Raw genomic sequence first — 13,866 nt, 5'->3', positions numbered from 1 at the left:
ATGGAAAGATCTCCCATGCTCTTGGATAGGTAGAATCAGCATAGAAAAATGGCAATCTTTCCAAAAGTAATCTACAGGTTCAACGCAATCCCCATCAAAATCCCAACACAGTTCTTCACAGACCTTGAAAGAACAATATTCAACTATATGGAAAAGCAAATAACCCAGGATAGGCAAAAGAAATCTGTACAATAAAGTACCTTCTGGAAGCATCACCATCCCTGACTTCACTCTATTATAGAGACATAGTTCTGTAAAAAACTTGGTATTGGCACAAAAATAGACAGATAGACCAATGGAATAGAATTGAAAAACCTGATATTAAACCGCACACCTAGGAAAACATTAATTTTGACAAGGATGCTAAATATATACAATGGAGAAAAGATAGCATCTTCAACAAATGGTGCTGACACAACTGCATTCGGATATGCAGAAGACTGCAGATAGATCCATGTCTGTCACCATGCACAAAATTTAAGTGAAAATGGATCAACGATCTCAACATAAATCCAGCCTCACTGAATCTTCTAGAAGAGAAAGTGGGAGATACCCTTGAAAGATTTGGCATAGGAGACCGCCTCCTCAACCTTACACCACTAGCACAGACATTGAAATCAGCAATTAATAAATGAGACCATCTGAAACTAAGAAGCTTCTGTAAGGCAAAGGACAGAGTCAGTAAAACAAAACGACCACCCACAGAATGGCAAAAGATCTTCACCAACCACACATGTGACAGAGGGCTGGTTTCCAAAATATATAAGGACCTCAAGAATCTAGCCACCAAAACACCAAACAATGAAATTAAAAAGTGGGGTGCAGAACTAAATAGAGAATTCTCATCAGAGGAATCTGAAATGGCTGAGAGACACTTAAGAAAGTGCTCAAAATTCTTGGCCATCAGAAATGCAACTCAAACAACTCTGAGTTACCATTTTACACTGGCCAAAATGGCTAAAATCAAAACACCAATGACAATCTATGCTGGAGCGGAAGAGGAGAAAAAGGAACACTCCTCCTTTGCTGGTGGGAGTGCAAACTTGTGAGACCACTTTGGAGATCAGTATGGTGGTTGCTCAGAATAAAAGGGAATCAGTCTACCTCAAGATCTAGCAATTACTTTCTTGGGCATTCACCCAAATAATACACGTTCATACAACAAGGACATAAGTTCAACCATGTTCACAGCAGCATTGTTTGTAATACCCATAACATGGAAGCAACCTAGATTCCCTTCAACTGAATAATGGATAGAGAAAATGTGGTAAATTTGTACAATGGAGTACTCAGCAGAAAAAAGCAATAGAATCTTGTAATTCGCAGGCAAATGGGTGGAAATAGAAGAAGCCATCCTGAGTGAAGTAAACCAGTCACAAAAAGACAAACATGGTATCTACTCACTCATATATGAATTCTGGATGTAGAGCAAAGAATTACCAGCCTTCATTCCTCTTCATAAAAGAAACTAGAAAACAAGCTGCACTCTAGGAGAAAAATGCATTGACACAGAAAATGGGAAGCCGCAGGTTCTTCTGACCTAATTGGGAGCTTGTAGGAAGGGGACAGGGAGCTGCCAGAATGAAAGGAGGAGAAGAGAAAGGGAGAGGAGGAAATGGATGACCAGAAATAATGAGCTGGGGGAAGAATAGAGGTTAGCAGGATGAGAGCTACCATATCAGAGGGAGCAATTACAGGTCTGAGGAGAGATCTGGCACTAGGGAGATTTCCAGAGATCTACATGAATGACACGAACTGACAACCTAGTCAATGGTGTAGAGGACAACCTAATTCCATTCCCCTATAATGAGACTGATGACTACTTTTTATGTATACTAGAGCCCTCATCCAGTAGCTGATATAAGCAGAGGCAAACATCCACAGATATACACTGAAGCGATCTCTGGAAACTAGTTGCAGAGAGAGGAGTGAAGATCAAATGGGTAGGTACCAGGCTGGTGAAACCCACAGAATCAGCTGGCCTGAACAAGAGGGAGCAGTGGACCCCAGGCTGCTGTCTGGGAAGCCACCAAAGGATCGAATCAGACCCCTGAACATGTATGTCAATCAGGAGTGGATTATTATTTTTCCCTGGTGTATGAAGGTAGTTTGAGATACCATTCCAACTGAAGGGATGCACTCTTGGCCTGGACACATGGGGGAGGGCCTGGGCTCGACCCAGGATGATGTGTGGACTTTTTAGGAGCTCTGTTAAAGGGGCTTACCCTACCTGGGGAGATGAAGGTGGATAGGGTGAGGGGCAGGTGGAGGGCTTTAGGGAGGGTGGGGGGAGGAGGGACTGACATGGGAAACAAGCTTTTTCCTAATTTGATCTAAAAAAATTAATTACAAAAATTAAATTCCAAATATAGACAGACATGTAAGTTTCCTTTGACCACTGCCTAACTATGACTTTGTAAAAGGCATTTACCTCTCTTTCCTGGTGCTTCATCATTTGTAAAATGATCAGGTCTTGGATTACACCATCCTTAAGACTTGGATTTGTGATTTTCCAGCCAAATTCACACTAAAAGGAAAGTAATTAATGCTAATAAATAAAACACAGGAACCCACCTTTGGTAGAAAAAATACAGGGAAAACAGAAGAAATTAAAGAGAGACAAAATTTGGGGATTGGGGCATGGGGCATTTCAGAACGTCCATCCTCACCATCATGGGCTCAAATGGAGGGGGAAAGGAGGTATGGTACTGGGAAAGTGGGAATTACTCACCTCGAGGCCTTTTTCCACCATCATGGCACATGTCCCTTCAGAATGTTCATCTAAGGAAAGGTGACAAGTCAGAAGAATTTACTATTTAGTATGTATTTCCAGTTTCCTGGCTCCTGTAGTTTTAGTGAATGATGGGGTAGAGAGATTAAGTCCACTCAGAGAGAGGAAGCAGCTGTAGAAGCCCTTTCCTTCTCTTTTCTGATCACTTTGACACCATGTACAGTGGTAGTACAGACATGTCCTTCTGATTGTATATGAAATTTGGGTGAAGCCTCATCACTGCCTCCCTCCCATTTTAGTACATTTCTTTTTCTTTTCCCCAAAGCATTAAACAGATTTCATGAAAATTTGAACCACTGACACTTGTACATATGCAAAAACGAAAATTTCCTCAAACACATGAAATGGGTAAATCTTCAGTGTGTTCAATGTGTGATGAAGGTTTGGTCATTTAGCCAAAGGCTGCTGGGTCTTACTAGTGTAATTAATATTTTTCCTGTAGTGCCAAGAGCTCTCTGTGTGTTCCAGGAGGAGTTTGAGCTTAGGTTTAGAACTTGTGGGTGTTTGTGAGATGTGACCAGATTTCCTATTGAATCACAGGCTTTTGGGACAGAGTTTGTACATTACCAGTCTCTTGGAGGTTTCCTGTGACAGCAGCAGAAAAAGCAATCTCTTCTTGTCTCCTGTATTGTCAATCACCCAGAGATCTGGAGCCTTGAACTTTTAACCTTTGCATCATATATATTGTTCATTCACTGACAAGTAATTGAGCAGCCCACATCATCTCTCTCTCTCTCTCTCTCTCTCTCTCTCTCTCTCTGTGTGTGTGTGTGTGTGTGTGTGTGTGTGTGTGGTGTGTGTGTGTGTGTGTGTGGTGTGTGTGTGTGTGTGTGTGTGTGTGTGTGTGTGGGTGTTTGGTTTTGCTTTCAAAAGAAGTATGTCCAGCCACATTTAGGATAGGATGTAAGACAATGCCCATCCCACTGAGCACATTACATGATTTCCCATTACTCATTCTACATAGGTTAGTGTGTTCTTTTTTAATGATATATCAGGCTCTTCTACATGATCTTGCAAATGAACTTTTCACTCAGTCCTGATCTGATGAAGGAAGAAGTTGTCTGTGACCTTCCCTCTAATCTTGAGTGAAATTATAATCCTTAGCCCCCCTCCCTGCCACTAACCTTTACCCACATGGCATTGACCATTAGATTCCTTTATAGGGGATTCCATGAGTACTTCTTGGCAGGGCAGGGAAGCAGATTTGAAATGGATTCTAAAAGGAAGCAGAATGCTTGTTCATGAACCCAGATTCCTGAGATAAAAAAAAATGGAATGGAGTGTGCTGGGAAACCTCCCATACAGCAAGGTGCACTAGAAGAAAGACCTCCAAGAAAGAAGATTGCATTTGTCAGAGGTGAGCTACATGTTTTCTGATCTCTGCTCTCAAACTGTCTCAGGAAGGAAAAGAGCAGGATGCTCAGTTATTTCCTTGATATTTCTTCCTGAAGAAATGAAACACAGGTACAAAGGTGTTTGCAATAGGCAGTGAAGAATCCATATTATGGAAATGCTCTGGGAGAACACCATGTTTCCCCTAATCCCTGGAAATACACTGCCTATCCTGTTGTTCTGCTGGCATCTAGGAGCTTTTCTTCAATTTGTTCTGTTTCAGGTAGCCTTTGTTTCAAATGTGCTTGGAAGTGTTTAGACACTCTCTCTCTCTCTCTCTCTCTCTCTCTCTCTCTCTCTCACACACACACACACACACACACACACACACACACACATATATATATATATATGTTCTCTCACCTTCAACAAGGGTGTGAGAATCACCAAGCAAGTAGTCATGTATATGTTGTCTGGCAATGCACCCGAAGGACAGACAAAGAAGAAGACCCCGAGGCTTTGGATTTCTGGTGAGACATTGTTTTCTTCTTCCTTGCACCACAGTCACACCTTCTGATAAATCTGCATACATTGGCCTTTGTTCCCTCCTCTAGCACTGGCAGGACAATTCTTGCATGTTATCTGATTTTGTTTATTATTTTAAGAATCGTGTGTGTGTGTGTGTGTGTGTGTGTGTGTGTGTGTGTGTGTGTGTGCAGGTACACGAGGAAGCTAAAAGGGGGCATTGGATCAGCTGTGGCTGAAGTTACAGGTATTGTTATAGGTCACGCCATGTGGGTGATGGGAATCTAACTCAGGTCTTCTGAAAGAACAGCATGAACTCTTAACTACCATGCCATCATTGTAGCTCCAGGGAGCTCTCTGATCATTAACTGTCTCTCTTCATTATGCTGGGAATCTCTAATATTATATGGACAAAGACTGTTCTTCTCTGGCTAACAAGGGGCCTTTTCAAGAACACAGAACATAAGGAGAGTGACAATTAGTCAAGCATCTGGGTGGGGTGTGGGATGTATTCTTCTCCACTCTGGGCTTTAATGAGATGAGAAATGCACATGGATGAAAATAAAGGGCATGTTCTTCTCAGAACATATATATATATATATATTATATATATATATATATATAATGTCATCAAACCAAGAGAATGAATATATTATATATAATATATATATATATATATGTGTGTGTGTGTGTGTGTGTGTGTGTGTGTGTATTTATAGATAAATATGTAATCCCCCAACAAAATTAAAATGATGTAAGTCAAGAGAAGAATGGATCAAAGACCTCAATATAAATGCAGACACACTGAGCCTCTTAGAAGAGAAAGCAGGTGGTACCCTTAAAAGAATTGGAACAGGAAACAGCTTCATGAATGTAACACCAGTTGCACAGGCAAGGAGACTGAAATTTAATAAATGGGACCCCTGAACCTGATTCGCTTCCGTAAGACAAGGACACAGTTAATAATACAAAACCGCAGCCCACAGAATACAAAGAGATATTCACCAGCATCACATTTGAAAGAGGGATGATTTCCCAAATTAAAGAACCTTAGAAGCTAGTCACCAAAACACCAAACAATACAATTAAATAGTGGGGTACAGAACTAAATAGACAATTCTCAATAGAGGAATCTAAAATGCCTGAAAGGCACATAAAAAAGGTCTTAACATCCTTAGCTATCAGGTAATGCAAATGAAAACAACACTTAGATACCATCTTGCTCCTGTCAGAATAGCTAAAATCAAAAACACCAAAATCAGTGGCAGTGTATGCTAGAGAGGATGTGGAGAAAGGTAAATGGTCCTCCACTGCTGGTGGGAGTGCCTGCTCATACAGTCACTTTGAAAATCAGTTTGGGGGTTCCTCAGGAAAATGGAAATCAGTCCACCACAAGATCCAGCAATTCCACACTTAGGCATATACCCAAAAGTTACACATTCATACAAGGACATTTGTACAGCTATGTTCATAACAGCATTATTTCTAATAGCCAGAACATGGAAGCAACCCAGATGCCACTCAACTGAAGCATGGACGAAGAAAATCTGTTATATTTACACAATGGAGTACTACTCAGAAGAAAACAACAACAAAAAAACACCAATGGATCTGTTAATTTCGAGGGCAAATGGATGGAACTAGAGAAACCACCCTGAGTGCGGTAACCCAGTCACAAAAAGACAACCATGGTATATACTCACTCATATATGGTTTTTAGACATATACAAAGTATTACAAGCCTGAAATCCACATCTCCAGAGAACCTAGGAAACAAGTAGGACCCAAAAAAGATATACATGACACCCAGAGAATGGGAAAAGTAAAAGAAATCCTGTGCTAATTGGGAGCTTGGGAGAGGGGAGAGGGAGGTAGGAGAAAGAGCAAGGGAGAAGAGGATGGAGAGACGGATATGAAGGAGCAAGGAAGATCATGTCATGGGAAGAAGAGAGGAGAGCAAGACAAGAGATATCATAATAGAGGGAGCCATATTATAGGTTTAAAGAGAAATCTGGCACTAAGGAAATGTCCAGAGACCTACAAAGTTGACCCCAACTAACAATCAAAGCAATAGTCAAGAGGCTACCTTAAATGCACTTCCCCTATGAGGAGATTGATGACTACCTTATATGCCATCCAAGAGCCTTCACCCAATAGTTGATGGAAGCAGAAGAAGAGACCCACAGTTAAGTACTTCTCTGAAATCTGGAATCCAGTTGAAGAGAGGGAGGAGTGATGAGCAAAGGGGTCAAGACAAGGCTGGAGAAACTCCCAGAAACATCTGATCTGAACATAGGGGAGCTCATGGACCTCAGACTGACAGCTGGGAAACCAGCATAGGACTGATCCAGAGACACTGAATGTAGGTGTCAGTGATGAGTTCTCATTAATCTCTGGGACCTCTGGTAGTAGCTCAGTATTTATCCCAAGCAAAAGAATGGAGTTTGGGAGCCCATTCCACATTGAGGGATACTCTCTCAGCCTACACACACTGTGGAGGGTCTAGGCCCTGCTCCAAATGATAGGACAGACTTTGAAGATCCCCCATTTAAGGTCTCACCCAACTTGTTCAGAAGAAAGGGGATCGAATAGGGGGTTTCTGGGGAGCAGGGGAGGAGGGGAGGAGGGAGGAGGGGAGGAGGGGAGGAGGGGAGGGAGAGTGATCTATGATTGACTTGTAAAACAAGCTTGTTTCTGATCTAAATAATAAAAGAAAAGAAAACAGAAAGAATCTATGCTGGGAACCCAGACATGCTTGTGGTTCATACCTGTAGTCCTAAAACTCAGGAACCTGAAAGTAGGTAAAGTAGCTCAGGTTGGTAATTGCAGAGTAGAGCTGGCTACAGTCTCAATAAAGAAAGAAAACAAACAATAAAAGTTCTTCTGGGAATAAAGGAAGTCAATGTAGCAACATGAAGAAATTTTTGTCTAAAAATCAGAAGAAACACAGCAACCAAACTTACACACTCCCACACTCAAAACTGAAGATCACAGTGTGTCACACCATTTTTTCCTGAAGGAATTTACTTTTTGTTTCATGAATTCACATCTAATCCTCTAACATTTCTTTCAAATCATTATCTAGCATACAGATAAGTTAATGGGATTTCATATGTCATATTCATATGTCTTGGTATTTTATGTTGCTACTGTCTCTCTACCATTGCCTACTCATTGACTCCCCATTCCTTCTATAATTCATAACTTTCCTTATCCCCAAAGCCCTCACTGTACATGTACTAAATTTTCATGTTTATTGGTAAAAATAGACTACAGATTTGAAAGAAAACAAGTAATGTAATAGGTGCCTTCATATTACTGACTCCATTACATGCTATTGTTAACTACTTTCCCTCAGTTTTCTTCACTTATTTATGCATTTTATGCATACAGAACAAATTGAACTCATTTAAAAATAGAATATATTACACCTTTATGGATAGATGTGGTGATCTAGAATGTGAGGGACAACTGGGGGTGTGAAGGGAGAAAGGGCAGTAGAAGGAAATATGGGAAGAGATAGTTAAAATTAAGGGGTGCCTGAGAGGCAATGTGGAAATGTAATACAGTAGAAACCTATATGAAGGAGTTCTGAAGGTAATTTCTAAATAATGAGGGAGACAGAAACCAATCTGGCCATTACTTGTCACCAAACAAAGGTTCCTGTGATGGAATTGGGAAACATACAATTGATTTCCTGGACTAAGTGACTCCATAGCATAACTAAATGACTCATGCTGTTGCCAAGACTAAAGGTTACCCTCCACCGAATTTCAACCAAGCCTTGTGCTGAAGACAACACCTACACCTCTCATTGAATATGGAAATGTTGAGCTGATGCCTACATATAGCCTACACATCTCTGTTTCAGAGTCTTCGGTACAGGAAGGTACTCTGCACTCTACAAGTTTCCAAAAGAGAAATAAACACCATGTCAGGCACAAACCCTTTATTTACAATGGTGTACTACATGCAAGATATGCTGGTGCAATGGTGGCAAAAAACTTGCAAGAGTAACCAACCAATATCTCATCTGTCTTAAGGTTCATTCCACAAGATAAAAACCATATCAGACACTGCTTTGGTGACCAAGAAACTGAAGCTATTTAGCCCAGACCTAGGGTAAAACCTAGCACTAGTGATCTGAAAGAAAAACAAATGAGTGGTGATAAAATGGCTCCTAATGATATTTTGCTATACTCACAAGTCGGTGCCTTGTTCAACCACTATTGGAGAATCTTCCTCATGCAGCAGATAGAAACAAGTATGGAGACCAACAGGTAGATATTACACAGTAAGTGAGGGAACTTGGAGCTCAGGGATTCCCATAGAAAAGGAGGTGGAAAGAATGTAATTGCCAGAGGAGACACATAGAAAACAAGGCCCTATAAATAAACATGAACAAAACTCATATAAACTCACACAGATTGAAGTACCATGCACAAGGCATGCATGGTACTTCATGCATACATCTGGACCAGATGCTCTGTGTGTTTGTTGTAGCATCCAGTTTAGTGTTTTTATGGGATTCCCAAGAATGTGAAAGAGAGTGTTTCTGGTGCTAATGCCTTCTCTTAGGTTCTTTTCCTTCTGTTTGTCTTGTCTGACTTCAATGTGATAGTTTTGTGTTATCTTATTGTAATTTGTAGTATTTATAAAAGGAATGTATGAATCTAAACATAGCCACTAGCGAGAAGGTTTACGAGAGAACTGTCAGCTATACCGGCTGATAGAGGGAAAATCAGTTTTATCCAATGGACTGACACTGGGTGAATTAATCACTCCAGGACACATATCATGTTAGGGACAGATGTCCAACAAATCATAGATGCAAACATTTGTTTGTTTGTTTGTTTAGTGTGTGTGTGTGTGTGTGTGTGTGTGTGTGTGTGTGTGTTTCTATGTTTATAGTTTGGTGTTTTCTTTTTGTCTTGTTTTTCTGTTGGTGGTGTTGAATATAAAAAAATGATCTCTAAGCAACTATTATTAATATTCTCCTCTGAAAAGCCTTGAGCCAGGTCATCAAAAATCAACATTGGTTTCAGGAATAAACTCTTCCACATTTCCACCACTATGGCCCCATAAGTCCCAGGTATAATATTCAGCTTCTTTCCTAATGGAGATTCCTAATTCTATATTTTGACAAAAAGCAGCATGGTCGGACTCTCAAAGCAATATCCCAGTACCTGAAACCAACTTGTTTTTTAGTCGGTGTACTATTGTTATGATTAGACACAATGACCATTGCAACTGTGATACAGGAAAACATTTAATTGGGGCTGGATTAGAGGTTAATGAGTTTATTCCATTGTCACCATGGTGGAGATCATAGTTGCATGTAGATAGACATGGTGCAGGGAGGTAGTTGAGAGTTCTCCATTTGGATCTGCAGGCAGCAGAAAAACAGACAGACAGTAGTTTGGGCTTTTGAAAACTCAAGGCCCATCCTCAAGTACACACTTCCTCCTATAAGGCAAAACCTCATAATCCCTCTAAAATACTGCCACTCTCCCAAGTCCAAGTCCAAGAATTCAAATATTTGAGCCTATTGGTTTCATTCTTATTAAAATCACCACAGTGATGCTGTATTTTGTTTCTTAGGTTTGGCACATTTTGTTGTTGTATTGACTTTTTGGTTTTTCCTGTGGAAGAACATAAGTTTGGGGTGGGTAGGGAGCTGGAGAGGATTTTGGCAATTTGCAGGGGAGGACTAATATGATGAAAATATATTTGAATTTGAAAATAGTTTTAAATTATGAATTTCAAAACTTTAAAGCTCTCAGTTTACAGTAACATATATCTTATTATAGTTGTTCTCCGGTAGCTTGATTTATCAGTGCAGTTGTGGGTTCCTTTTTCTGTTTGAGACAAGTTGTCACTTGCCATCTTCCCCAATTTGACCCTGAATTCTTGTTCTAGAGGTATTTGCTTTCCTAGGCTTACAGAGTATCTCAGAATACAATCTTTTGCTACAGCAACCTGCTTCATGTGTGGTTCTATTTTTTTATGTGTGGGGATGAGCTCTAAGACAAAAGGTGTGAGATGAGTGCCACATGCGTGTTAAGGTCTCCTGACTGGTGATTTTCAGCACACAGGGGAAGGAGTGTGCATCACTGCTGGGAAGAAAAGATGTGGACTGTTGCTTTAAGTAATTACAGATGTGGATTCCCTCCTTGCAGTAATAACGGACTGTCACTGTGGTAATTTTGGAAGTTGTTAAGTGAAGAAAGCTGGTATCCCCAATCCTATAGGACTCATTCTTCCTGAAGGAACATGGGGTATTTTAAGATGCACGAATATGGGGCTTACAAATTGAAGTCATTGGGCATACTTTATTGAGGGGTCTTGGGAGGGATCACTGTGTTTCTAGGGACTGTGGCTTTTTCTCAGAGAGGGTAGTAAAGTAGGCCATGAGACAGAGGCTATGTGGCATTACTGCTGATGGAGGAATATAACACATGGTGATTTTGAATTCTGTGTAGGTTAGAAGAATATGTTTCTCTCAGAAATAGTGGCACAGTGGTCAGTCAGACATAAGATAGTTTCACTTTCTGGGCTACAATGGGGGAATCACTCATGTGAGTTCATACCAGAGCACATTTCTAAGACTTGCTTATATCTGAACACACATGAATGGTACAAGAACTTGGCTTGGACCATACAGAATCCTGATGCATTTCCCACCCGGCTTTAACTTGTTCAGATTGTTCCTCACAGAAAACCTACCTGAGATGTGGAGTAAAGAAGCAGAGCTCCTCCAGGAAGAAACCACCTGCCTTGATCCTGCTGACCCTCTAGGTACAACTGACCAGAGGAGTGAGTGCCCATCAAATGCTGAAGGCAAATGAGGTCAGAATGGGGAATGCTACTCCATGGTGTACTTCATAAAGTAGGTGTGGCCATTGAATATTCTCATCTAAAATCCTGGTACCGCCTACTCCAGGATCAACAGACCTACTAAAAAACAAGCTTTGCCTTATGTTAACACAACATTAATCAACATTCTCCTGTGTAAGCTTTCATTTAAATTACTGATCCCCATGCTGCAGCTCTCCATCGAAAATGCTCCACAGTCGCTGCCTTCCATGAGTGGTCCAATTTGGGGCCACTCTAAGAAGCTAAAATTATTAGTTTATTAAAAAGGAACTGCTAAACTTACAAAAAATTCTTTCTTATGTCTCTTTGTATAAAAGAACCAAGACCTGGATCCAGGTGTCTCACTGATAATTATATTTGTGCCAATAATGTTAAAGAGTATCCACATGATCTTGAGTTTCTTGTGGACATCCTAAGTGTCCTCCAAATTTAGGAAGTCATCATTTATCTCTGTATCATATTGCCACCATGTTGCCCAAGAGCTGTTTGTGTTGGTTGATGCTGCTTGGGTTTTCCAACCCTGATGTTACAAGATGAGAGAGAAGTGTGTTGGGGCAGCCAGAGTATAGGAGATGATGTTGGACTATCACAAAGTCATTTCTCCATTTACTCTCATTGACTTTCTCTTCCTTAAGTATTGTGACCATTCTCATTGGTTATCTACTGAGACTGAAGCTCCCAGTATTAAACAACCAACTGAAACTCACACATTAAGCAGTGACAGAATTGTTGATTCACTCACCAGCTGAACTGAAAGCATGCTGTTCCTTTAATCTATTTCCTGACAACTAGTTTGGATGCAGTCATGAATATGTACTAATATAAGGGAGTATGACAAATTTTCACAGCCTCACAGAGTCTCTTTCAATTATTCTGGTTGCTGTAATAAATCACATACACTGAAGAGATGGCTTAGTTGTTAAGACCACTTACTGCTCTTAGATAGTACCTGGTTTTGTTTCCCAACACCCAGTTGTCTCCTCACAACTTTCTATAACTCCAGGTATAGGTGATCAGATCCCTCTTATGACTTTTGCAGTACACTGCATGCACATTTGAACAGTAGAACACACCACAGCATACTGTCAACTCACTCATGCATATTGTCTGTTGAGAGTGCCATCAAGCAGGCATGCACACACATCAACATAAAATTAAACAGATTAATATTTTAAAAGCCTGTACATCAGATATCAACACAAACTCTGTGATGATAGTAATTAAAAATAAAATAAAATTGAAAAAAAGATTTCAACTTTAACTTCATATCTTTCTCTAGGATCTATGCCAGAGACAATGCCTGACCTTTACCTGCACAGACCCTTTTAAACCAAGATGACCTGATCCAAGTTACACATCCAGTGCCTTTACTAGTGTTTCCCCTAATACCTGAGCTACAACCAATCTCTACACTTCTAATAAAGACTACTCTGCCCCTAAATAATATCTCCTTAGATGATATGTCCAAAATCTGCACACAAACAGATCTACCCCTACTCCATTTGGGGTCAAAAAGAATACCCTTCTGACTAACCCAGTTCCCACTATCAACCTAAATTAATTCCACCTGAGCCCATTTCCAACACCTAGAATTAACCTACCATCACCTACTTTCTTCTGCCCCTAATTTCTTCTGTCCATATCAGAAGCCTAATGCCAAGACCTCATTGAGAAACTTCAAACAGTATGAAAGAACAAGCCACTATATACCATTGAAACCTGCCAGGCCTGTAGAAATCTTATCCAATGTGAACTGGAGCTCAGATTGTAAGAGTATAATCATAAACATCAACAAGGAATTCAGGGAGTTTAAAGAGACACAGCAAAACAGATCAATGAAATTAAGAGAATGAACTTCAGGAGAATGAATAAATGTGAGATATTTGTATTTTCTGGTATCTTCTTAAATTTCTTTCTTTAAAGACTCAAATTCTTAGGACACGGGTCTTCACTTTTTTGGTTAGCATTACCCCCCAAGGTATTTATTGTTGTTTGGGGCAATTGTAAATAATAATGTTTCTCTGAATTATTTCTCAGCACATTTATCATCTGTATATAGTAGGGCTACTGATTTTTTTGAGTTAATTTGGTATCCTGCCACATTGCTGAAGGTATGTATCAGCTGCAGGATTTCCCTGGTAGAGTTTTTCAGGCAATTTATATAGACTCATATAACATCTGCAAATAGTGAAAGTTTGACTTCTTCCTTTCCAATTTGTATCCCCTTGATCTCCTTTTCTTATTAATCTAGCTAGAATTTCGAGGACAATATTGAAGAGGTGTGGAGAGAGTGGACTGCTTTGTCTTGTCCCTGATTTTAGAGGAATCATGTTCAGTTTCTC

Source organism: Cricetulus griseus, unplaced genomic scaffold (assembly GCF_003668045.3).
Source record: "Cricetulus griseus strain 17A/GY unplaced genomic scaffold, alternate assembly CriGri-PICRH-1.0 unplaced_scaffold_6, whole genome shotgun sequence".
Classification (NCBI taxonomy): Eukaryota; Metazoa; Chordata; class Mammalia; order Rodentia; family Cricetidae; genus Cricetulus; species Cricetulus griseus.
Note: the sequence above shows the minus strand (reverse complement) of the source record.